The following is a 27,697-nucleotide window of genomic DNA, read 5'->3' as shown; positions in this document are numbered from 1 at the left end:
AAAGAGCATAAATTTTTTATGGAAACATTATTTTTATGGAAACATTACATAGGATTTATTCTCATTACATAAAAGGTAGTCTTACGTAAGCAGTCATAAATAGTAATAGTTATTGCATATCGATTATACTTTGGCTTGTTTCTAGAATCATTTCAGGGGTCAGCCTTGAGTCTTCTATGAGCCAATGTGAAAAGGGAAATCCTGCATATGACTCATATCATAGTGTCCTTGCAAAAGAATTCCTCAGGTGATACTATTTTGTTTATAAGATCTAGTGAGGTAGTGAACAATTATTTATATAAGATTTAGAACATACATTGTAACAAAATGCATTGTAACATTATGAAGAACATGGTCAACATGGCACAAAGAAATGCAAAATTGTGAAATGCAGATAAATATATTTTAGTAATTTTAGTTGGAAGTAGTCTAGGATATGACTGTAATGGAACTGGTTGCAACAAAATGCGATAATCACCCATTCATTATTTAAGTTCTTTATTTGTTACTTATTCCGCACATGTTTCTTGAAGAGTTCATACAATACAGCAGCCACTCTAAGCGTTGGGTTGCCTATTCTTATGCAACTGACAGTCAACTGGTAGTACAGGACTACCTATGAGTTCTGTGTTTTAGAGTAACATATAATACCATCATAAACAAATTCTTTCTAAGACAGCAAAGAAAAATCTAAAAACTTCCTTCCTCCTCCACTATGATTTCCTTAGAAGACACCATTAGCTTTTATATAGACTACTGCAGGAAGATCCTATGCCCTCCTGTAGTTTTCACAAAACTACCCAAATATATTTGAAAAAGATAAGCCAAATATTTTTCCTGGTCTTCTCAAAACCCTGCATTTTTTTTTAATTTCCTATCTCACTGACAGTTAAAATTTTTTACCATGGCTTACAATGGATAACTTTGCCTTGCCTTAGACCTAATTTATTATCACTCTCTCCTTGATTGAGCATCCATTATTCCAGATGTCTTACTGTTCCTCATACATGAGGAACATGCTCCTACCTCAGGATCTTTACCCTTATCCTTCCCTCTGCCTAGAATACTTTCTCTTCAGGTATCCACAAACACTTGGTCTCCCTTATTTCCTGCAGAACTCAACCTGAAAATATTTTTATTAGAGAAGCCATGTTCTCAGTGACATAGAAGCGATGTTCTCAGTGACATACCACCTGATCCTCGTTACTAAATTTTACTTTATATTTAACACAAACTAACATGAACAACACTTATGTTTCTCAACCCAGAATCCCATAAAGATAACAATTAAATTAAATATTAATAAATGCAACATATTATGAATGTACTCTGATGTTGATATTTAGTTTCTCTCTAGGGGTCTGGTGAGATTCTTTATTCAGCATTAAAAAGAAACCATCACTTTGCATGTTGCTTCTAGAAGCCTCTTTATCCAAATTCACCCAATCCCCCTCTCTTGTGAATGACCATCTTGTTCCTTACATTGTAAATTTTTCTATTTTCTTTGTTTCTGGTCACCTATTATCATTTGCAGAATATTCTTCGTTTTGCATATGCATCTATGTGAAGCTTCCTTTGAGTACAGTATTTATCAATTTATTTCTGTGGCAGTATGCTTTTCCAATAAATTATGCAAAACTCTGCTGGTTTCTATTCAACAAGAAACATCTGTTATATATTAGACACCGTCCAAACATTGGAGAGATATCTCAAGTAATCTACACAGACAACAATCAAGTAGAATAAATACTAAACTCCACCTCCTAAATAAAGTAGCAAAGAATTTGTGGACATATTTTAAAACCACCACACAAATAAACATTTCAAAGCATGGATGATCTCTATATAAAGAATGGGAACTCCCCTGTGGCCATAAATAGATGGAAAACTGAAAGCAGAGAAGTGAAGGAGCTGTCCTCAGTTATCTGTTAAAAAGCCTTAGAGAATCGTTATGGAATATACCTGTAAACTCATTTCCCAGCCTCTCTTGTAAAAATCTTGGTCATGTGATTATCCTGACCAATAAAATATGAATGAAAGCAGTTAGGAGGTTTCCCATGAGTAATTATCCATTATATTCTCTTCCCTTTTCTCTTTCCCCTATGTGGCTGGCTGGTAGCAAAGAGTTCCAAAATGTCAGTCACATGATCAAAGAAGTCTAGATTCCAAAGTCACCATTTGGAGAACTACCTTGGAATCTAATTAGTACATACTTTTTCTTAGTGAAAACAAAAATGCACTTTTATGATGTCAAGTCCCTGACATTTTAGAGTCCATCAGTTACAATGGACTGTCCTGTTCACTCCAAAGACCCCAGAAACTTGTACTTTGAAGTGGTGTTCATTTGTACTTTGAAGTGGTGTTCTGTTCCTCCATGATAAAAACATAAGTGGCAATGGTTAGTAAACAATTTTTTTATGATTTATTTATTTACAGAAAGAGAGAGAGAGAGAGCATGAGTGGGAGGGCAGAGGGAGAGGGAGAAAGAATCTCAAGCAGAGTCCACACCAAGCACAGAGCCCAGTGTGGGGCTTGATCCCAAGACCTTGAGAGCACCAGATGAGATGAAATCAATAGTTGGACACTTAACCAATTGAACCACCCACGCACCCAGGTAAGTAACATCTTTTGCAAAGAGCCAGCTTAAAAGTATTTCAGACTTTGCAGACTATATGGTCCCTGTTGTAACTACTCAACAAGCCTGTATTCAGCAAAGACAATACCTAAATGAATCAAGATGGCTGTCTTCAAATACTACTTTACTTACCAAAACAGCCCAAAGGCTAGATCTGGCCCACCGTCAGTAATTTGCTGAATCATGGCTTATAGTATGACAAGGAAATGGATAATGAAGGATGGAAATGTTGTAATCCATGTTATACAGTGACAAAACATGTAGCAAAACTCTTGCTGTCATTATAGAGGAGGCCATCCATGTGGCTCGTTGGTTAGGAAATCCAGAAAAAGTCATTTTAAAATTGCAGCACTAGTATGCACTGACTAATAGTGGCTGAATGTAAAACACAGAAAGAAAAGAGCTAAACAAAAAGAGTGGGTCATTCCGCAAGTACAAATGAAAAGAAAATCAGTGATTTCAAGACCTGGAAAAGCTGAATATTTTCAGAACCCAACAGAAGAGATTCAATTTTAAAGGACTTTAAGCAAAAAAGAGATAGAAGAGTTTCTCACTTGCATGAAATCAGTCAAGGATTATAAAACTAGATTAAGAGAGTGGCCTTCACATTTACATCCTTAGGGACAGCCTGGTTTGAGGGAGGAAGAGTGGGACCAAAAACCAAAACCCAGCTGGCTGGAAGCACATGTGTAGGCACTTAGTATATTTTTAAGAGATGTGTATTGCCAAGGAAATGAGTGGAGGGGAAAAAAAAAAAAAAAAGCTTTGGGGTTTGGGGTAACTACAGACAATGCAGACTGTGTAGTAAAAATCTCCCCAAATCTCTTCCCAGAGACAGGACTAACAACTGCACTGTGCACCTATAAAAAGCCATACAAAATCACACCCTCAACATTGCTTTAGGACAGAGAATGCAAAGTTACTGTGGGAGACGCAGGTTTCCAGTTTTATGGAAATAAAAGGTACAGCATAGGGAATATAGTTGATGGTATTGGAACCATATGGGGACAGATGGTAACTACACTTGTGTGAGCACAGCATAATGCGCAAACTTGTTGAATCACTATGTTGAATCTCTGAAACTAATTCAACATTTTTTGTACACTATACACAAAAATAATATAAATAAATAAGACAAAGAGATGGGTTCCACCGCAGGCACACCATGTCAAGAGGTAAATGATTTCATGGAGGAGCGTAATCAGGAATTGTAATTTTACTGAATTTCACGGAATAATCACGGGAACACTAGGATAATGCATCTTCATTAGAGGGTACTCACAAGTTCGTTCAGTGACCTTCATGTTCAACTGAACATTGTTTTGTGGGAGAAAAAAATATTTTGATTTATTCATATACATTTTCCTATCTCATCCAAGACTTGCAAGGGGAGAAAAAAAAAAGGCATGATAAAAAAAGAACACGAGGTGCCTGGGTGGCTCAGTCAGTCAAGCATCTGCCTTTGGCTCAGGGTCCTGAGACTGACCCTCAAGGCCCTCATTGAACCTGAGTCGGAGTCCTGCTCCCTGCTCAGCAGGGAGTCTGCTTCTCCCTCTCCTTATGCCCCTCCCACTCCCACAGGTGCTGTGCTGTCTCTCTCAAGTAAGTAAATCTTTTAAAAAATTTACATAAAAAAGAAAACAACAAAAACAGTATTCCAAGTATACAACTTCTGGGGTGGAAAGGACAAAAAGGAGGAGGAAAGTATTCTCTGATAATCAGGTAGTAAAAGGGAAAAGGAGTATAAGTGAGACTGTAGGGTCATCCAAGTCAAAAGACACTCACTTCTCTTTTACCACCAAACCAAAGGAAGGTACAGACTTAGTTATAAAATGAGTAAGTCACAAGGATGAAAAATATAGCACAGGGAATACGGTCCATCATATCCTAATAATGTTGTACAGTTACAGAGGATAACTACACTTACTGTGGTGAGCATTTCCTAATTTATAGTTATCAAATCATTATGTTGTTCACCTGAAACTAATATAACATAATTGGTCAGCTACCCTTCAGTTAAAAACCTTAAAGAATGAAATTTAGGAAGCACTGGTAAGTTTTAAATTCTTTGTTGGACTAACAGACAATAATGCCATTAACGTAAGAATAATCATGTAAAATACCTGGATATCATTCAGGATGAACACAAGAAAAGTAAAGTCCACAGTGATCTACTGCAGAAAATCATTAAAAAATTTTGCATGCTACTTAAATGAGGAAACTTCCAATACACATAAACATATACCAACACCATCAACCCAAAGAAAAATTTAAATATACCCCCAAAAGATAATAAAATATTTCAATAAGCATTTTAAGATATGAAAAGCATGATGCCTGGATGGCTCAGTTGGTTAAGCATCTGACTGATTTCGACTCAGATCATGATCTCAAGGGAGTGGGATCAAGCCCTATGTCAGGCTCCATACTCTGCTTCTCTCTCTCCCTCTTCCTCTCCCTCTGCCCCACTCCCAGTTTACACACAGTCATTCTAAAATAAATAAATAAACAAATCTTAAAAAAAAAATAAAAATCTACCTTAAATCAAAACTGAAAAAATAAAAATCAAAATGAATTTTAAAAACCAGGAGCTTCATCCAACCAAATTGTCACTGTGAACATTTCAAAAAAGCATGGTGAGGATTTTTAAAAACATATGAATAGACCCGTAAAAGCAGAGATGAGGGGGAGACTACTACATTAATGATATAGTTTTTATTTTTTTTAAAGATTTTATTTATTTATTTGACAGACAGAGATCACAAGTAGGCAGAGAGGCAAGCAGAGAGAGAGGAGGAAGCAGGTTCCTTGCCGAGCAGAGAGCCGGATGCAGGGCTCGATCCCAAGACCCTGAGATCAAGACCTGAGCTGAAGGCAGAGGCTTAAACCACTGAGCCACCCAGGTGCCCATGTTATAGTTTTTTAATTGATGTATAATCGATATATATTAGTTTCAAGTAAGCAACATAAGGATTCTATATCTGTGTACGTTGCTAAATGATCATGAGGGTAGTCAGCATCCATCACCTGTCTACAAATTGTTTTTCATTGTGATAAGAACTTCAAGGATGCAATGGTATATTCTCTTAGCAACTTACAAATAGACATTACAATATTATTATAGTCACCAAACTGTATGTTACATCCCCAGAACTTGTTTGTTTTGTACCTAGAATTTTATACCTTTTGACCACCTTCATGTTAATCTATTTTGCTATCAGGAATAATACAACTAAAATGTGGGATAAGAAGTAGGAGAAAACACAAAATTGTATTGTTTTATAGGCTATAGGTTGATATTAATGTTTGCTACTCCTCTCCCCAAAAAACTGATAAAGCTGGTACTAAAAGGTTAAACAAGCAAACAAGGAACCAAACTCACTGAAGGAAATGTAAGTACCAAAGTAACCCCTAGAACGAAACATTCAAACTTCTTAAATATCCAGTTTTTTATGAGGACAGGGAATGTGCTTCCTATACCTAAGGATAACAAACATAACAAAAGGTACATCATTTTAAATTATAACTCATCTGAAAATAAACTCAGTCCTAAAATACATGTGAATCATCTTAATCCTTTAAGACAAAAAATATTTTCAATGTGGCACACACATAGGCTCCCAAAAACATCATCATAATATTTCCAATGTCAAAAGGGAAGCCAGCAAATAAAATCTGACAGAACTTATAATAAAATGGGCTAATATTTCTGTGATCAAAATTTTCGATTTTATTCTCTCACTGAACCTTGTAGTTGCAATTACCTTATCAGGAACTGTAGCTTCACTGAGTTCCATGGAGAAACCGGAGAACTAGGATAGTGCATGTTCATTTCAAGGGTATTCCCAAGCTAGTTCAGCCGGACTATTTTCAACTAAGCCTTGGTGTCTTTGGGGGAGACAAAACATTTTTGATTTATTTAGATGTATTTTCCTGTCTCACCCAAGACTTGTGAGATTCAGTCTCCATATGTGTTTTCACCTCCCTTTCTGCACCAATGTTCTGTTTTGTTATTTATCTTGCTCACCCAGTTATATATGTCCTTCCATCTGTCATTAAAATAACAGTTTATTTAGCCTTCTTTTTCAGTGATGCTTCAGTCATGCTGGCGCTGGTGTTGTAATGGTTCTGGTTTTCTTTTCTGATCTGAACTCTTAGAAAACATGTTGACAATATTTCCGATGTTAAAAAGTAAACTAGCACTATCTCCGTACAAAGTACAAAATTTAGTCCACAGGCCAAGTCAAAGAATGTCTATCATTCCCAATTACAACACACTGAAGTTGCACACCTTTTTCACAATTTTCAAAGTGATGCGACAATGGATAATCATCATAAACTGTCATGGTTGTCAGTATCAGTCATCAGAGATGACAAGGTCAGAAACAGTGACACCATTTGGGGGTATTCATTAGACACAAAAATGAAAAATTAAAAGTTCCTAAGAAAGAATATGTTAAGATGGAAAAAAAAAAAAAGTATTTTAGGACTCATGCAATAATGCCTTTTAAGCTTAGGTTTACCCTACTTTCTTTTTGAAGTAGTGTTTCAAAAAAAGGAAAATAAACAGCATTCTTTCATTAGTAAGATTCTGGATCATACAGCTACACTAGCATGTACCCATTTAAGAGTGTCCAATACTCAATGGGGTTGAGATGTTCTTCTGTGCAGGGCACAATCAAGCACAGAAAGGTTGCCACATTACACAACTCCCAAGCAAGTGAGCAGCTGCACATGGCTTCCATGAGTCCCAGCTGCTAGTGAGCTAGCAGTTAGGCTGTGAAACATTCCATGGCAACCAGACCCCTCAAGAAGAGGGGGTGTGGCGTGGGTGATGGTCCTGGCAGAGCCTTGAAGGTGCCCATCTAAAGCTAGAGTGCCAAGCAGATATCTCGGCTCTCCATTACTGTTGTAGACCTGTAATATGGCAATTTATACAGACATTTCTTCCTATTTCAAGTGGATCATGAAATAACACTGCTAACATTTTCTTCCCTTCTCAGAGCATAAACTAGTAACTCTCCTTGGCATAATATTTCCTCAAGTCAATTCTAATTCCCATGGAAGAGGCAACATACAGAGTAGAAGCAGCCTGTGTGGAGCTGGGCAGGAGATCAAGTTCCTTCTGATGAAAGCCTAATGGTATCCTACAACCTCAGAGGAAATCAGTTGCATGCCAGTGATGTGGAATGAAATGTTTAATGAAGCTGTCAATGCAGAGTTCAGACAATTGTAGAGGTCTTTAGCTTGCTGCCACATTCCTGGACACTGCAGTTGACTCCTCTGAATAGCTTCTGGTTTTGAAGGAGAAGGGTTTTTCTAAGTGTTAACTATTTTTTTACAGTTCATCTCTAGTATAGATTATTGAAGAATATTTGATCAGGTTACTTTTTGTAGTTTAAAGAAAGCTTGAAATGCAATAACTGACGGCACAAGATTCTCTACTATTTTCCTTACGTGAGACTACATTCTTTAAGTGGGGTCCACATAATTCATTTACATGGCAGAGATCATTTTATTAGGTGGTCATAATATTCTAATTTTAAAAGCTCTAGTAGGGGTGCCTGAGTGGCTCAGTTTATTAAGTACCTCACTTGTGATTTGGGCTCAGGTCATGATCTCATAGGTCATGAGTTCGAGCCCAGCCTCTGCTCTGCGCCCAGCAGGGAGTCTGCTTGAGATTCTCCCCTTTTGCCCCTCCCCCACTTGTACACATGCCCACACACACTCCTCTCTCGAATTTTTAAAAAAAAATTTTTTTAAATATAAACTTTAGTAAAATGCTCATGTTTTTCTGAATATACTCAAGTCTCTGATTGTTGTATGTTCATCTACCATTTATAGAGACTTTTGAAAGTATCTGTTTCAAATACACACACATATACAGTTATATATACATGTACGTTCTAAGTAAGATGATCAACAATTAGTCACTATTAATTAAATGGCATTAAAAACTCCAATTTCTATACTGAGCAAAAATATTTCTCCCAATCAATTTGGGGAGTAGGGAAAGGATCTATAGAGAAACAAAAAGTGATTGTCAAAAAAAGCATCAGAGGAGGGCCTAGGACTTCCTGTAAACTAGTAAACTCTTGGTGTACTGAACCCTTGGTGTACTGTCCCTGCCTTATCTAATGTTATCACAGAATATGTCCTTCTCGAGAACTATAGGGCAAAATGTTTAGTTGATGTAAACCTGAATAGTTATCACAGAATATGTCCTTCTTGAGAACTATAGGGCAAAATGTTTAGTTGATGTAAACCTGAATAGTTAGCAGTGTCTTAAAAATGTAGCCCCAGTTACATTACTCATGTTCAAAGTGTTTTATAATTCACTTGGGCTGGTAATATCCACACCTATCAACCCTGGTTCGCCCACATGAATGCTTTTTGACTGTTCAGACTCAAGTCAGCCTGCCAGGATTTGAACTGCAGCTCTGCTGGTTAACTGAAAATTATGTAACCTCTTCTTTGCCTTTGTTTCCTTGATTTTATTTTATTTTCATTGTTCCTAGTATTTCACCTTTATTTTTTAAAAATTTTTTGAGTGTAGTTAACACAAGATGTTACAGTTTTAAGTGTCCAGCATAGTGATTCAACAACTCTATACGTTATACTGTGCTAACCACAAGCCAAGTTACTATCTGTCCCCATACAACACTATTATAAAACCATCAGCTATATTCCCTATGCTGTACCTTTGATTTCTGTGATTTATTCCCTCTAACTGGAAGCCTGTCTCTCCCACTCCTCTTCATCTATTTTGCCTATCTCCTCACCACCCCCAACCATCAGTTTGTTCTCCATATTTAGAGATCTGATTCTACTTTTTGTTTGTGTATGCATTTGTTCATTTAGATTCCACATGAGTGAAATCATGAAATTTGCCTTTTGCAGTCTGACTTATTTTACTTGGCATAATACCCTCCATGTCCATCCACTTTGTTTCCTCAATTTTAAATGGAAATTATGATAGGGCTTAGTTCCTAACATTTTAAAATTAAAATGATACAACTAAAATACTTCCAACATTACCTAATACAGGATAAATTTTATAAAGCATTAGGTTTCTATGATTAAGACATAACTAAAATGCACTAAAGTGTTGTATGCCATCCTACAAACTAAGAAGGAGAATCAAGTTTCTAAAGGTAATTCCAACAATAACTCAATCTATAATATTTACAATCTCTAAGATGTTTTTTGTTCAATAAAATCAGATAGGTGTGCTCACAGAAAAGTGAATGCCTGTTTCTTTCAGCTTTTCTGAGCATGATGCCGACAAAATACACATGCATTTGTTTTCTTTTGCTCTGCTTTATTTCACTTTGAGTAGTGACTTCCTCTTGTTTCCTTTATCATTTATTTCATCTTTGATATCTTAAGCTTTCCCCTGGCAAATACCAGCCACATGGTATGTAAGCAGAGGTACCTTTTTTCAGTAAAGCACCACGTGAATAGTATAAAGTACTATAAATGTTGTATCAAGGACCTCTCTATTTGCTCAAGGTGATGGAAGATGAATGGAATTGGGGAAAATTTGAGCAATGAGTCCTCTGTAGACTGGAAAATTCCATAGCATATTAGATGTCATAAATCAATACAATTTCTTGAGATTCTGTTGGTTTTAAGATCCTAGCCTTTTTTTTTTTTTTTTGTATTCTTTTATACTACTCCTGGTACCTAGGAGTCAAAGGTTACATTGCGAACAGATTGTAGTAACTGTGATACACTCAGGAATTTATCAGTTCTGGGAAATGTTCCAGAATAGCACCACCCCCTCTCTCAAATCACTCTCCCAAATTAACTTTGTGTAGTTATCTTAAAGTCTATTATTAATAAGTTATTTCCTTAACCTAGAAATGCATGCAGTCTTTTAAAATTCCCCTAATTATAATGTAAATGCTCATGTAAACATAAGTGATTATTTCTGGTTTCAAATGTTCACCGATAAATACTTAAGTTACCAGTGTATACTTCACAAATTTATTATATAGCACACTGCTGGAGATGTAGAAATGAGCCACAAAACAATTCATCAGGACTAAAGTTTAAAAAAAAAAAAAAAGTCAGTTAGATAGGCACCAAGATAAGCTTTCCAAACATACTTTTTTTGCCTGAAGTTGACATCATTTGTCAATTATTTAATCCAAATTATAATAAAAATTATAATTTAATGATGTATTATTCATCTCTATATTACTAAGGTCTAGCAAAGAGCCTAGTTTATAGTAGGAACTCAATAAATATTTATTAAAAAGTTGAATGAGTGAGTGACTGAATCAATTAGTAATTACAGCAACAGACTGCAATTGTTGCCCTTGCAATTTGACCTGGACTTGGGTTTAAAACTCTATTAGTTCTTCAAAAGCAGCTACAATTTCCCACAGTCAAGGATAAATCTCTTGATTTCTGCTTCTGGCCAAGATGGAATAACAGAGATAAGGTATAAATATAACAAAATAGGTACAAGATCTGAATGTTCAAACTGTAGCATGTTGATCAAAGAAATCAAAGATCTAAATAAACAGATATATATTCTATGTTTATGAATAGAAAGACTCAATGTTGTTGGGATGTCATGTCTTCTCAATTTGATCTATAAAGTCAATGCAATCTCAATCAAAATCCCAACAAGTTATTTCCGGATACAGGAAAACTGATTCTAAAGATTATATGGAAAGGCAAAAGACCCAGAATAGCCAAAACAATATAGAACAAGTCAGAAGAAGACCAATACTATCCAACTTTAACAAATACCATAAAGCTACACTTATCATGATATGTGGTATTAGGAAAAGAATCAACAAATGAAAACATCAAACAGAATAGAGAACCTAGAAATATACCAACAAATAGAGTCAGCTGACCTTTAACAAAGGAAAGTCAATGGAAAAAGTATAGTCTTTCAACAAATGATGCTAGAAGAACTAAACATTTGTATACAATAAATAAATAAATAAATAAGCATGACATAGACCCTACACTTCCACCAAAATTAACTCAAAATAGGTCACAGACATAAAAATAAAACTATAAAATTTCTAGAGGATAACATTGAGAAAAAAAATGTAAATGACCTTTGGTTTGCTGATGAGGTTTTAAATACACCACCAAAGAATCATCCATGAAATAAAAAATTGACAATCTGGGCTTTATTAAAATTAAAAATCTCTGGTCTGCAAAAGGTACTGTTAAGAGAATGAAAAGACAACCATAGACTGTAAGAACGTATTTACAGAGCAAATACCTGGTAAGTAAATTCTATCCATAATACACAAAGAGCTCTTAAAACTCAACAATTAGAAAATAAACAACAAAACTTTAAACAGGGCAAAATGTGTGAACACATGCCTCACAATAGCTATATATGCAAATGGAAAGTAAATATATGAAAAGATGCTCAACATCATATATCATCAGGGTATTGCAAATTAAAATAATAATGAGATATCATTTTAGAATGGCTGAAATCCAAAAAAGGTAACACTGAATGGTGGCAAGGAAATAGAGCACCAGAACTACTGCTTATTGTTGGTGGGAATATAAAATTGTACAGCCATTTTGGAAGTCAATTTGACAAGATTCTTAAAAAACTAGGCATGTTTTCCCATACAATCCAGCAGTTACTCTTATTTACCCAAGTAAGTAGAAAACTGATAGCCACGTGAAAATCTGCACATAAATGTTTATAGAAGCTTTATTTTTATTGTCATGACCTGGAAGCAATTTACTTCAATAAGTAAATGAATGAACAAACTGCAGTGTACTGCAGGGCGAGCAGTAGAATATTATTCAGCAGTAACAAGAAATAAATTATCAAGCCATGAAAATATGTGGAGGAACATGAAATATATTTTTCTAGCTGAAGCCAGTCCCACAAGGCCACATATGGTATGATACCAAGTACACGACATTCTGGAGAAGGCAAAACCATATAGACAAGATTAGCGAGTGGTTGCCAGGAGCTTAGAAAGAGGGGAGGGAGGAAAGATGAGTAGGTAGACCATAGTAGATTTTTAGGGCAATGAAATTATTCTTTATCACACCGTGGATGATGGATATATGGCACTATATGAGTTTGTCAAAACCCATAGAATTTTATTACACTACACTAAACAAAAGTGTATGCATATGCATGCACACGTGCACACACACACACAAATACATGTCAGAAATGAGGTTCATCCATTTAAAAATTAATTAACTGGAAATGAGGTTCATCCATTTAAAAATTAATTAACTGGCAACAGGCTGAGTGAAGAAAAATCACATGATCATTTCACCATAAACAATGAAAAACATTGATAGAATCTCTCAGAAAACTTAATATAGAAGGGAACCTCCTCAGTCCCAAAAAGGACATAAAAAAACCTACTGCTGACATTATATTTAACTGTAAAAGACTGAATGTTTTTCCTCAAGTTCAGGAACAAGACTATGATGTCTGCTTTTAATACTTAGAACATTGTGATTGAGGTTTTCAGAGTACACCTAGATTGGAAAGGAAGAAATAAAGATGTGTTTATTAACACATGAGATGATTACAAATTTAGAAAATATGACAAAACGCACCCAAAAAGCTACTATAATTATTAAGTCTATTTAGCAAAGTTACAAAATTCATTATCCTATCCATAAATCAGTTGGAGTTCTATATACTAGCAACAAATCATCAGAAATAGAAAATAATCCCATTTACAATAGTATCAAGTTATATGAAATATTGATAAATGTGAATGAATATGTGAAATCTTGGTGGGAAACCACAAAATATTACTGAGAGAAATTAAGACCTAAATCAACACAAGGATCATCTGCATCTTCATGCTCAGAACATGTATTATTCCTGTCAATTTTCCCTAATGATCTCTAGTTTCAAGATAATCCTAGTCAAAATAGTAGTGGGGTTTTTTTGCAGAAATTGATTAATTGATTTAGAAATCCATGTGCAAAACAAACTGAGGGGTGGGAGGGAGAGATGGGGTGGCTTGGTGATGGGCTTTGGGGAGAGTATGTGCTATGGTCAGTGATGCGAATTGTGTAAGACTGATGAATCTTAGACCTATACCTCTGAAACAAATAATGAATTATATGTTAATTAAAAAAAGAAAAAGAAATCCATGTGGAAACAACTTTTAAATAAAAGAGCAAAGTGGGAGGACTGATGCTACTACACATGTTTAGGGCTTGTAGGTTATGTAACTATACGGTACGTTAAGACTCTAATGCTACATAATGCAGACAGTAATATCCTGACATAAATACAGATAAATAGGTCAATACAATAGAATGAGGAATCCAAAAATAGACCTGCACCTACATGGACAATAGACTTCCAACAAAGGTACAATGGCAAGTTAGTGGCACAGCAGTCTTTTCCATAAATGATGCTAGAACAAATGGGCATCCATATACATGACAATAATTTATATTATATCTTAATAAAATGTAACTAAAGTTATTTTATAGACATAAAGATAAAATCTAAACCTATAAAACTCATAAAAGAAAACATAAAATATTTGCTTCCTTGGATTAGGGAAAGATTTCTTAGTTTTGACATAAAAACATCCTCCACAGATGGTACAATTGATAAATGGAATGTCTTCAAATTTAGAAACTTATGCACTGTGAAACACATTATTCAAAGAATAAAAGGACTAGCCACATATTGGGAGAAAATGTCTTTGAAGCATATATATAGTAAAGGACTTGTATTCAGAATATATAAAGAACTCTGAAAAGTAGTAAGAAACTTGTTTTTTAAATGGGCAAATATTTGAAAGTGGAGTTCACTAAAAAGAGCAAAGCAAATAAGGAAAAATTAACCACCTAATTCATTATAAAATGTAAATTAAAACTGCTTGAAATAATACTACATATCAATTAGAATATCTACAGTTTAGCCCGACTATACAAAGTGTTGTTGAGGATATAGAGGAACGGGAAGTCAACATACATGGTAGAAATGTAGATTGTCACTACCACTTTGGAAAATACTCTGACAGCTTTCTTAAAATTTAAATATAAACATATCACATGATCTGATCTAGGCTTTCCCCTCCTTGGGATAAATCAAGAGAAAAAAGAATATATATCCATACAAACACTTGTACACTGACTTTCATAATAGCTTGAGTGGTAATAGCCAACACCAGAAACAATCCACATGTCTGTTAGCAAATAAAAAATTCTTAAGAAACTGTGGTATATCCATATAGTGGAATACTACTCAGCAACAACAAAATAAGAAATTGTTGATATATGCAACAACATGTATACATCTCTAAATTATTATGAGAAAAGAATCCAGACACAAAAAGAATACATATTATGCTATGCAATTTATATGAAGTTCCAGATATGCAAATTAATTTGTAGTGACAGAAAATCAGTGGTTGTGGTGGGGTCAGAGGAAGGGAGAGGTGGAATACAGGGATTATAAATAGCTTTAGACAAACTTCCTAAATGATGGAGATGTTCACTTCCTGATGTGATTAGTCATCATTTCATAGGTTACACATCAGAATTTATGAAGTGATACTATTTAATATGTTCAGTTTATGTCAATTATACCTCATTATAAATTAGGAAAGCAAAATATTTAGAAAAAAAGGATTGATAAATAAGTGGGCAAATATACTCAGGGTGCCAATCATTTTCATGAAATTTTGTGTAATGGCCATATACTATTTCCCATAACTAAGATGCCATTTAAGTCTAAGAACATTTTTTCCTACATTATTAAGTATTCCCTAAGTGTCTAATACCATGCTAGGAGCTGGGAATTTAAACAGTAGGACAGTCTATGTTGAATATTCTAGTATAAGAGGTTAAGAGCATTGGATTTATAACGTACTGCCCTGGGCTCACCACCCAGAACGATTGCTTCCCACCTGAATGATCATAGATGAAAATTCAAGTTATCTAAGTCTCATTTTTTTCTAGGATAAAGTAAGATTGAATGAGACAGTGTATATCATGTTCTAACTAATGCATGGGGCATGTTATATGTTCAATAGATTGTTACTATTGCCTTGCCACTAGTAAGATAAAACCAATGCTTTAAAAAAAAAAATGCTTTCAAGTGTATCATTAAGGATCTAGAGAAATAAAAAGCAAGCCTGATTTAGAAAACACTGAAAAGCTTTTAATAGGTTTATTTCTCCTAACAGGAACTGTAATAATCTGTCAGTCTAAAAATACGTTTTCTTGAAAACTTCTGTCTTTAGCATCCTATTTTTCAATGGCTAAAGAAACCCAAGATTCTTTAAAATGTCAGAATGGTACACATGACACCAACTAGTGTTGTCTCAGTTAGCAAACTGCAATTCAATTACCCATATGCAAGATGAAGAAAATAAACTTCAGAACCCATTTTAAAGGCCTTCTGTCAGCTGTAGCAAAGATCACCTGCTGTTTGAAAGTTGTATTCAGCCAAAACATCTAATATACCTTCAAAATGTCTTTTTTCATTTCAATTAGGACATAGAATGTCTCTACTGACAATCCTCAGGGCTTTCTCAACAGTATCTAAATTTTGAACGATAAAGTGACAAATTTCTGATCATCTTTGGGACTGAAGGCAAGCAGGGTAAAGGAAAAAAAAAGAAACAATAAAATCCCTGTTTAAAGCATGATTTCACTTCAAGAACATCAGCAGGAGGGACAGGTACTGTGAAGGATGTAGGCTTGGCTGCCATGTAGATTTCACTACTGTTTTCTTCAGAAAACGGGCTTAGTACCTATTTCTACTTTAGTACCTATTTTCTAGGCTTAGTACCTATTTCAGTGGCAAAGAAAGGCCAATACTTAAAGGCAAAGATATTTTGGTAAATCTATTTGCATCTTACAAAATGCCTGATATTTATGAACTTATGAAATATCTAAGCTCCTTGAGGCCAAGGTTTAGGGCTGGTCTAGAAGAGTGGACAATAATTTGATATTTTGAGGCTGGATTACTTACTGCCTGAATAAGTCCTCCTCCCCTCCTAATCACTGGTGGAGCTCAAACGATCCCTGGCATTCTGCTTGTTAAACTTCTACCAGAGGTGAACTGGGCCAGTTTGCTGGTCAAGGGAATGTATTTCCTACTAGGCATTTGAAATTTATGGGAGGAATGATAAGTAGAGTGGGATGGGGTATTATTGCTAAATGACACTGATGCTACAGAGAAAATTAATGAAATGCTAAATACAGTCATCAAACATTTTAAAACCAAGTATGCAAGTTAAATGACCTATTGGGTAGCATGCAAATCCTCTATCTCCCACATTAGGAGTATAGACAAAATATCACATTCTGGGCAGAAAATCAAACTCAGGAAATAATAGTTTGAGCAGTTGAGCTATAGAGGTTAGATACTCTATCCACAAATCCTTTAGGTCAAGATCAGTGTCCTGGTTAGGAAATCCTATGAGCATGATACATGGAATGGAGACCTCTGGGAGAAATCTTATAAGATTTTAGGTACTCCAGATTCTTCTGAACCTACAGAAATGGCTGACCCTATTACAAACTAGTGCTTTCCTCATTCTGGTGGTCAGTGCAGTTGCCTCTCCCCATCAAGGAGACAGTTTCCCCCTAAGGATATGCCCCATCTCCCTTTCTGTCTACATGGGCACATAGCTATGATTAACTCACAGTACTGATGAGTTAAGGATATACCAGAGCTGTTAAGGAAAAAAGGTCCCAGATCCCTGAGGAATTGTAAGACTTATTTGGCATGTACTTAGAGAAGTTATAGAAATATACATGGGAATGCATTCTGAGTGATTGTTCATGGGGTTCAGAAAAAAAAAGTGGACCAGACAGAGTTTACAGATCAGAAACACTCTCCTAAGATTTAAAATTTTCAACAATTGAGGACTTCAGAAGATGGTTCCTCATAACATAGAAGAAGTGAAGAGAAGGCCTATATTAAAGGCAAGTTTAATTGTTGCAGCAGATGGTGGGAGAAAAAATTAAATGGCTCTGGTAACTGAGCTTTCTTTAATAATATACTATATATGTTCAGAACACCCACCAGATGATTTTGTTTCATAGGAAGATACAGAGCCATAAGGAATGCCACTGGAGAATGGCATAACAACAGAAGAGTTAACTGGTAGTTTTTTTTCTCCAGACAAGGTAAGAGAAGTCTTCAGAGACCTTGGTTTGCTAAGTTCATGGACACTGTGTATAATAGGAGCAAAGTCTGAATTTGGATGCCTTAAGCAGTATCATATTGATTGGCAGGAGTACAGCTGTAGCCAAGGAGGCCTGGCAGCTAGAAAGTTATTGAGTGGGCTAACAGAACCAAAACAATCATAAGGACAAAACAGATGAGCATCCAACAAGAGGACCCCTCAGCTTGTACAAGAATGACTGGGAGTATGACAGTAGTCACTCCTTATAAGAAGTCTTCACAACCTTGACCAGTCCCCACACCTAAGTCAGTAGGACCACTGGTTCAGGTAACTATGTTTCAAGAAAAACAAAACACCTATTTCAAGGAATACTGGAAACAGGATCTGAGTTCATAATAATATTTGGAAAAGATAAGTGGTATCTTGGCCCTGCTTCTCCAGTAAGTCTATGGAATCTGGTAATAAATGGAGTCCTGGCCAAAGTCTGACTTATGATGGGTACCTGGAGCATGTGGACCCACTGAGTCAACATTCTCTAGTTCCTGAGGGTATAATTGGGATTGACATACTTGACAGTCATGCCAATTGCCACACTGAGTCCTTGACCTCTGGGCTAAGAGCTACTTCAGTGGAACCCTCTGAAACTACCCTCATACAGCCAAAATACTAAGTCAAAAGCAGTATGACATTCTGGAATGGGGTGGCAGAGATCAGTGCCCCACTTAAGGATCCTAAAGATTTTGACAGTACTAATCCATTCTTATAACTTTTAATTACTCTTGCTTTGGGACTTTATTTTCCCACCTCATTTTGTAGGTTTCCCATTTCCTCTGATTCTTTTCTTCCCCTCTTTGCCCTTTGAAAGCATTTTATACATACCCACTTATTTTGGAAAACTAAATTTTATTTTTCACATTTTAAAGTGTACTTTTGCATTTTAACTGGCATACCTATTTTTTTTTTGAAGTCTAGAGTTTTTCAAGCTACTTTCCTCAACATAAAGGTGTTCACTTCTTTCTGCCAACTCCTGAATAACCCTATTTTATTACTTTTGGCTTAATTTTCGCTTTCTTTCTATAGCACAAACAGGTGTTACTTTTATAGTCAAGAGTAAATTAAATGTTCCCATACATTTTGTCAATTACTATGTTATCTCTTACCTTGTATATCTCTATCTTGCTTCAGTCTTCTTTTCCTTTTCATTGCAACATGTTTTTAGTTGCTTCACCAAGTTCCCTGGTTATTAAAATATCATAGTATTTGTGTTTCTCAGTAGGTCTTTAGCTTGCCCTTATTTTATTTTTTTAATTAAGTAATCTCTATGCCCAATGTGGAACTCAAACTCAGGACCCTAGGATCAAAAGACACAAGCTCTACAGACTAAGCCAGCTAGGTGCCCCATAGTTTGGCCTTACTCTTGAATAATGATTTAGCTGGGCATACAATTCTAGGTTCATAGTTATTATTCTTCAAAACTTCTATATATGATTTTATTGCATTACAGCATCTGTTGTTGCTGAAGAGGCGTCTATTGTCTAATTATTATTATTTTTCAATCCTCTGGTGGCTTTTGAAATGTTTCCTTTAATCTTGATAGTCTACAGTTTAACTGATGTTTGTAGGTTTGTTTTTAATTTTTATCTTATCTGGAACTCTAGATGTTTCAAATTGCAGATCAGCTCGTTCTTCAATATTCAAAAATTCTCAGCTATTACCTCTTCCAATACTGTTTTTCTCATTTTCTCAGTGTCTCTTTTTCGATCTCTTAGAATTGTGATGGATCCCCTAGGATTCAGTTCTTTTTATGTCTCATTAGCTATCATTTATGTGCCCTGGGGTGAATTCATTATTTTCCCATTATTCTTTCTCATTTTATGCCCAATCTAGAACTTTTATCACTCTTAATTTTTTTTAATTTAATGAATATGTTTGTTAGGGTTTATTTCCAAGACGTTAATTTTCTTCTTTCTCATACCCACCTTTTCTTATTTCATTTATATTTTTGTTTTACTATTTTATAGATGTGAGCATCCTACACAAAGTCATTTTAAATTTTGATTGTTTTAGAAAACCAGTTTCATTTAGAATAAATGTATCTTTTCATTGTTGATGTTGCTTTACTTGGTATACTATTTCTTATAGCTCCTCCTATGTTAATTTACCAATTTAAGATGTCTGTGGTATCATCATTAACTCCTTCATGTTCTGGAGTCTGAGTATTGGGGGTTGCAGAGACTTACTCTAAAAATTAAGGGTGGGTTGTTTGTTTTTTCCTCCCTGCATTCTTGCCCTCCACCTCTCATTTCCTATACATCTTTGACAAGTCATTCTGAAATTACCTCCTGGTCAAGTTCCCCAGACTCTAAGTTAGAAAAGTGGTCTTTAATTACCATATGATCTCTCTGAAATGAGGAATTTGAGAGGCAGGTTGGGGAATTGTGAGGGGTAGGGAAGGGAAAAATGAAACAAGATGGGGTTGGGAGAGAGACAAACCATGAGAGACTTTTAATCTCACAAATCAAACCGAGGGTTACTGGGGCATGGGGAGGTAGGGGTAGGGTGGTTGGGTGATAGACATTGGGGAGGGTATGTGCTATGGTGAGTGCTATGAAATGTGTAAGCCTAATGATTCACAGACCTGTAACCCTGAGCCAAGTAATATATTATATGTTAATTTAAAAAAAAAAAAAGGAAAAGAAAAAAGTGGCCTTAAAATAGGGGTTTAGGGTGCCTGGGTGGCTCAGTGGGTTAAAGTCTCTGCCTTTGGCTCGGGTCATGATCCCAGGGTCCTGGGATTGAGGCCCACATCAGGCTCTCTGCTCAGCAGGAAGCCTGCTTTCCCCTCTCTCTCTCTCTCTGCCTACTTGTGATCTCTGTCAAATAAATAAATAAAATCTTTTTAAATAAATAAAATAGGGATTTAGAGTAACTTTTACAGAGTTTGAATATATAGCAGATCCAGTAATGGAACTAATGTTTGCTTTCACAGTAATATATCTGGACCCTACAACTTCTGGAGGCCAATACTCATATATAAAATCTAACTGTAGGCAGCATTTATAGGATGTTAGTTTGCTTTCCTTTTCATTATGCTGGAGGCCTGTGGTTACCACTGAGGCACTGAGGCACTGGTTTCATCAAGCGAGTCAGATTTATTTCTTCATCTTGAGTTGTGTACTTTTAGCCCCAACCATCACTAGGAGATGAATTCTCAGACCTAGAGCCAAGCAGATCCAGGATTCACATTTATTCATTTTCCTTTAGCTCTGCCATTCATTTATGAAGAAATTCATTTACATTTTTTGAAGATTTATTATTTTAGAGAAATAGAGAAAGAGCATGAGCAGGGTAAGAGGCAGGAGAGAAAGAGAAAATCCCAAGCAGATTTCCTGTGAGGGCAGAGCCAGACATATAGGACTCAATCTCACAACCTGAACTAAAATCCAGAGTGGGAGGCTTAACTGACTGAGCCACCCAAAAGCCCCATCTCTGCTATTTCTAGTCCAAAGTTCCATTTGTAAAGTAAAAAATTACTTTAAAAGATTTTATTTTAATAATTTCCATTTGTAGTGAAAATAGATCCCATGTATCCAAGTATGATTTGATTAATTTAAAATAAAAACTTCCAATCCTATTTCCAAGAGAGTGATAGATTAGAAAGAAAGAGCACACAGATTTAATTTGGTTACCATAGAAAGAACATTTCTATGTCTACCATGTCTTACATCTTTTACATCTCATACATAAGTATAGATAAGTAGAATAAGGAAAAACTAGATATAATGTCCCACCCTATACAAACACACACACACACACACACACACACACACACACACACACACACACAGAGTAAACTGGCCCTATGGGCAAAAGCTCTGAAAATAAATTCTGTAGAATAGAGATTTAGTATTTAAAGGATGACTCTGACAGGACAATTAGATGTATATAGAATTGAGTATCTGACTGGGAGCAGCAATTCAGTATCAAGGAGAGAAGGAAAAGGAAGAGAAGGAGAAATGGAAAGAAAGATGAAGGGAGAGACATGGAGGGAAGATGGATGAAGGATAGGAAGGGAATTTTATGCAAAAACAAAACTCTGATTCTAAAGATTATTAAATATTAATGCAAAATCTCACTCCCCAGGGATTATTTTAAAAAGTGTAAACAGCTCTCTTTCTGAACTAGTTTAAATGTACTTAAATAGCAGCCTTTGCTAGGAGCTTATTATTGAAGCTCCTTCCAGCTTAGTCATTCCCTACCATGCCTTGGAGCTAGACATAGTGCCTCATAAAAGTTCCTTCAACTTCTGCATATTCTAGGCATGAAACTTTGAGCTAGTTTTGCTGAGATTCACACTTCAGCATTACTGATCTAAGAACTTTCTGAGCACATATAAGCCTTTGGATACTGATTTGAACTACACTCTAGGGCTTCTAGGGTTGTCTGCTACTTAATTAGACCTACATAGGAAAAGAGCAATGAGTTGGTGTCCCATCTCCAACAGATGCCTGTGCCAGATGCTTAGAGCAACACACACTCCATTTCCTATAATGTTGTCTACTGTTAATTTTTATAGTGTGTCAAAGAAGTCTTTTCTGAGAGTACTTCCAGAATTTACAATGGAAAAAAAAATAGAAACAATAAAAGGGCTAACCCCTATTTCAAAATTTTTGCTGTATATGCTTTTTAAAGAGTCCTCTCTTTTCTCTTGTTCTGTTGCTCATATTTCACTTCTACTTAATTCTTTTTGGTGATTCTTTATTGGAGTTAATGTGCTCTAGTAAGAGCCCTGATTATCCACCATATTACACAACAGTGGATGATGCCTGAAAGTCCACAGTCAATCTGTCCACCTTAAGGCAGGTTTTGATAAACTGTTATGTCAAACACATTGCCACTGGATGCGGAGTAAGAGATAAGAGAAAGAATATTTTTCAAGATATTGTGAAGATTTTGAAGAAAAGCAAACTAATTATAAATTACATTCACTATGTTATTTTGCTCAAGGCAATCTGTAAAAAGCTTTCTATGAAGGCATTAGAAGGAAGAACTCAAAGAGAAGGACAGCCAGCTAGGCAATAAGTCCCATGTATCTAGAATCACCACAGAATTTGTCATTAAGAAATATCAATAATGTCACTATTTATCATCAGATATTACATCTAATAAAGGAATGAGTCTGTGAACATTTTTTTAGAATTACATCAAAGTCTGTATTCAGGGGCATCCAGGAATTGCAGTTAAATTCTTACTTTACATATTCATCAATACAGAGTGAGTTACAATGGAGAAAACACAGGTTTTGATAGCAACTGTTCCAACTTTATCATGTATTAATTATGCTACAGTCTCTCTTCAGCTCTTATGTGTCACTTGGAGATGATACTAACGTTTTCATTATTGAGTTCAAATAGTATCAGTGTCCAAAGCATCTAGCATAGTGCTTAGTGCCTAGTTGGTGTTTAATGAATCTTAGTGTTCGTCCCACCACTTCCACCCCCACCACCAGACTTTTCTCTCAATGATTATTCTTCATATAGCCCTCCCTCTGTATCTCCTCAAATGTGACAGACCTCAGATATAAGCTAAATGATACCCTGCTTTCGAATCGTTAGAAAAATAGCCTCTATTGTCTATCTCATGTTTTACATGAAATCCAAAGTGCTCTAAAATTTCAACAAATTCTCAAGAACTTACATTCGTGGTCTTATCTGGATCCTAGTTTCTGCCCCAGTGAACTCTCAAATTCCTTGCAACTCACCATCTGCTGCCAATTGTTTCTCTTTCCTCCAAGCTGGTCCCTATACCAAACTAATTCTTACCCTTGATTTCAACAACAACAACAAAAATTACATAAGCAATAGAGTTGTACAGTGCAAAGATGAAGAACTTAAAACAGAAACATACATATCCTTGTTTTTGCACTTCCCTTCTCTGTCCAGAGTTGGAAATTTCTTTTTTGGACATCCTTTTCCTCAAGGTCCAGCTCCTAACTCTGTTGCTCAGACTTTTTCTCTGATTTTTCTTCCTTCATTCTTATCATTTGGTTTTTTCCTCCACCACTGAATTTATGTTCATCTTTTGGTGTTTAGATAACTCTGAGTTTTCTCAACTTGCTTCTTCATGAGCTAACCTTGTACCCTCTCTTAACTTAGTAGAGCATATTAAGTTCCTTCATTCAGAGGAACTAATGGAATATTAAAAAAATAAAAGTTTTTTATATCACATTAGAAATTGTGAATATATTTTCTGAAAGAAAATAATTATTTTAAACATAAATATTATTGGAAATATATGACTGAACTATCTTTCTATCTTTATTTCCATTTTTTGGTTCTTCCATTTTTTTCTATGACCGAATTACTCTTAGCATTCATGGATTAAATAATCCTCAATATATTGCTTGCACATTGTACACTGAGTCTTAGCCCAAGAATAAATAAAGCCTAACTGATTATAATAGTCAGAACACGTCCTTCTGCCACAGAACACTCAATATGAGAAAGCTCTCATTTTGTTCTGACCCCAAGTAGACTGCTGTCTTCACGAGGACACCAATTTTGTGTTATTCAATGGAAAATCCCAGCAATAGTTCAAAAGTGCTTGGCATAGTAGGTGCACAAGTATAGTGTACATATATTTATATTACATACTATATTATAAAATAAGTGAATGGTCTTTGAATCATTGTTCTCATTATTCTGTCCATTGCAATAACAACATATTGTTCTAATTATTTATTACTGTATCACAACTATCAGCCCAATAAATGTAGTATTTTAACATAAAAGTTGATTATTTCCAATGGTTCTGTAGATTAAGTGGGCTCAGCTAGATGGTAGTCATTTGAGGATCGCCAGTGCCAATATAAGATAAAAACTGGGTCTGGAGTTCTCTCAAGACTCAGCTGAGATGTATATGCACTATGACCTTTGCACTCACATTCTTGGCCCTTTGGTATGATTTCTAGCTGTAGAAGGAACTTGTATTTCTGTTTTGGTAGGTCAAGACTCCAAGACGTTGAGGCAGAAGCTGCCAGTCCACTGAAAAACTGAGCATGGTACTAGTATAGTGCAATCTACTGAATTCTTATTTTCCCCAAGAATTCATGTTAAATCCTAATGCCCATTGTGATAGTATTTGGAGGTGGGACCTTAGGGAAGTGATGGCAGGGTCTTTACAAATGGGATTAGTCCCCTTATAAAAGATACCCCAGAGCTCCCGGGCACCTGGTACCATGTGAGGACACAGTGAGAATATGGAAAGCTTTGAACTAGGAAACTAATTTCAACCAGAATCCAATGTTGCTGGCACCCAGATCTAGGACTGCTCAGCCTCCAAAACTATAATAAATGTTTGTGGTTTACATGGTACTTTTCTTACAGCAGCCCAAATGGACTAAGACACATACTATTTATTACTTCTCCCATTATCTATTGGTCAGAATAGTCACTGGTAGGCTAACCCAGAGTCAAGGGGAGGAAACTATATTCTGCTTCTTAACTGGATTATCATCATCAGTAGCACATACGCTGAACCCTAACCATGGATCAAGCCCCATACAAAACCAAAAATACACATTATCTCATTTAATGCCCATTAACAACTAACTGAGATAGTTACTACCGTTGTCTTAGTCACACAGTCAGTGAGTTGGGCAGTTGACTATTGCTCCTTGTGGTCTGAATTTGATGCCCAGGTTCTTTATCATTATGACACATAGGTTCTGATTTAACTCACCATAAGATTCTCCTAGTATGATTTATTGCCATCTATCTTTTAGTGCATGGCCAGCACTTGACACATTCATTTATTTTTGAGATATCCATACAGTTGTTTTTGCAAAGATAAGATTGCAATTCAACTGCAATGGTAGGGGTTTTTAGTTTTGTTTTTGTTTTGTTTTGTTTTTAAACCCATTGCCAACTAACTACATGAAACCACAGATAAGACTAAAAATTTATACTTGGTCATGGTTGCTTGTGAGGAAATAAAAACCACCCATATTTATATTCTGTTGGTTTTTAAAATTTATGATATCTTGATATCAGGTTTCAAGCTTGGGACAGAGCTCAAAAATATTTGCTCACCCAACAGGATATAGAGTTTGCCCAGAAGGGCAAGTCAGATAATTACATGAGTGCCTATTGTTCCTTTAATAGCAAAGATGTTGCCATAATCCTGTCTTTCAGCCTGATCTCTCCAGTCCTAAATGTATGAGAAGTTATATTTGGCACATGAATAGGCAGTAAACTAATATAATGAAAAAATACTATAGTATGTTTGCTTTCATGAACATCTTTTATAGTAATCTAGAATAGCTTATTAAAGCCTGTAAAATTAAAAAAAAAAAACAAACTCATTTTCAGCAAGAAGTTTCTTCTTGTAATTTAAGTATGATCATTTTTTTCCTAATTCAACTTTTTTCCATTCTACCAAGAAATCACAAGGGAAAAAATTTAAGACTTCCATACCTATAGAAGAAAATCACTAAAATAGTAAGAGTAAAATTTGCTTTATAAAGCAACTTACACCTTCCATTGTGCAAAATTATCCCTAAAATAAACAAATAAAAATATTACATAGATCCTAAGGCAACTTAACAAATGTTTAAGTTGTGTAAGCCTTCCTTTTTTGTCTAAAAACTACTCTGACAAGTTGATGGTCTCAATGTTCAAGCAAAAACCTGACATTCTGAATTTCACATATTCGATGATTTATTTTCCTTTCATCCTATTGTTTGTCATTCTGTTAGCAACACAGTATCACTGAATGATGTTATAATAGAATTAGCCTTAACTTTCAATCCCAATTTCATTTGCTTAAAAGAAATCAATTTGTCTCTCATCAAATCCTTACAGAATTTGTTCCTATGATTATTTCAGCACACTGTTTCAGAAAAGTGGATCCAGCATTTCAAATTTCCCAAGTGACTGTGAGAAACAACTCAGTGGTGGAGGAGACTCAAAGGAGAATGTGAACTTGCAGTTTAAAATTAAAAACAAAATGATAATCCATGGTAATCAGTCTTTCCTATTTCCTTTGCCTACTCTCCAATCATCTTTAGGGACTAAGAAAATGGAATGGGGCCCAGAATTATGATAATAGCCCAAAGCATAATCATTTAAATAGGACACATGGTTTGAAATCTTGAGTTCATTTCCTGCCTTGCCCCTATTTGGTTAGGAATTGCTTGGGGGGTTGGGAGGGACTGAGTGAATGCATAATCTAAAATACATGTTTCTTCCGAAGAAAGAAGCATGATGCTATCTTTCAACACTCTATAAATTTTAATTCAGGATTTCAAAATGTTGGGGGTGGCAGAAATTATGTAAAACTTGGTCTAATATTATGTGAAGATTTCAGTATTAGACAAACCTTAGTATGATTTCAGAATAAAAGACATCTTTTATTCCAAAGATTAAAGAGAGCACCAAGAGTAACTGCAAGCTTTATAATGAATCTTTTTCAAGATGATGTTGTGATTTTCTATCCATACTTAGTAATCATGATATTCTGAATAATAATGAGTACTTTCTCAATTCTAAAGGCAATTCCTAAAATATGGTTCGAAACTTAAGAGTTCAGCTCTTCTTTTGTCTCTAAAGACTTGACTAGTTCAATGTCTAAGCTATGTACAAGTATTTTTTGTGTCATTTGGTCAGTCAATATGAAAAACAGGATCAAAGTTGAGGAACATGGGATTTAATAAAAAACAAATTCCTTCTGTATGGAAAAAAAAAATAGAGGAAAAGCAGGTGTGTCTTCATTGAATAGTTTAATGAAATACCAAAAACAGATGACAAACAGTATACAATAAAACGCTGTCACTTCTATTGTAATAAAATACAGATCTCTTCTCCTGAAAATCTATGAGAGATTGTAATTCAGAAAATATGGCAACTGCTCTATTGATCTTTATGAAGTA

This window comes from Mustela nigripes, chromosome 4 (genome assembly GCF_022355385.1).
Source record: "Mustela nigripes isolate SB6536 chromosome 4, MUSNIG.SB6536, whole genome shotgun sequence".
NCBI classification, from domain to species: domain Eukaryota; kingdom Metazoa; phylum Chordata; class Mammalia; order Carnivora; family Mustelidae; genus Mustela; species Mustela nigripes.
The sequence above is the reverse complement of the archived record's forward strand: the minus strand, read 5'-3'. Positions refer to the sequence as shown.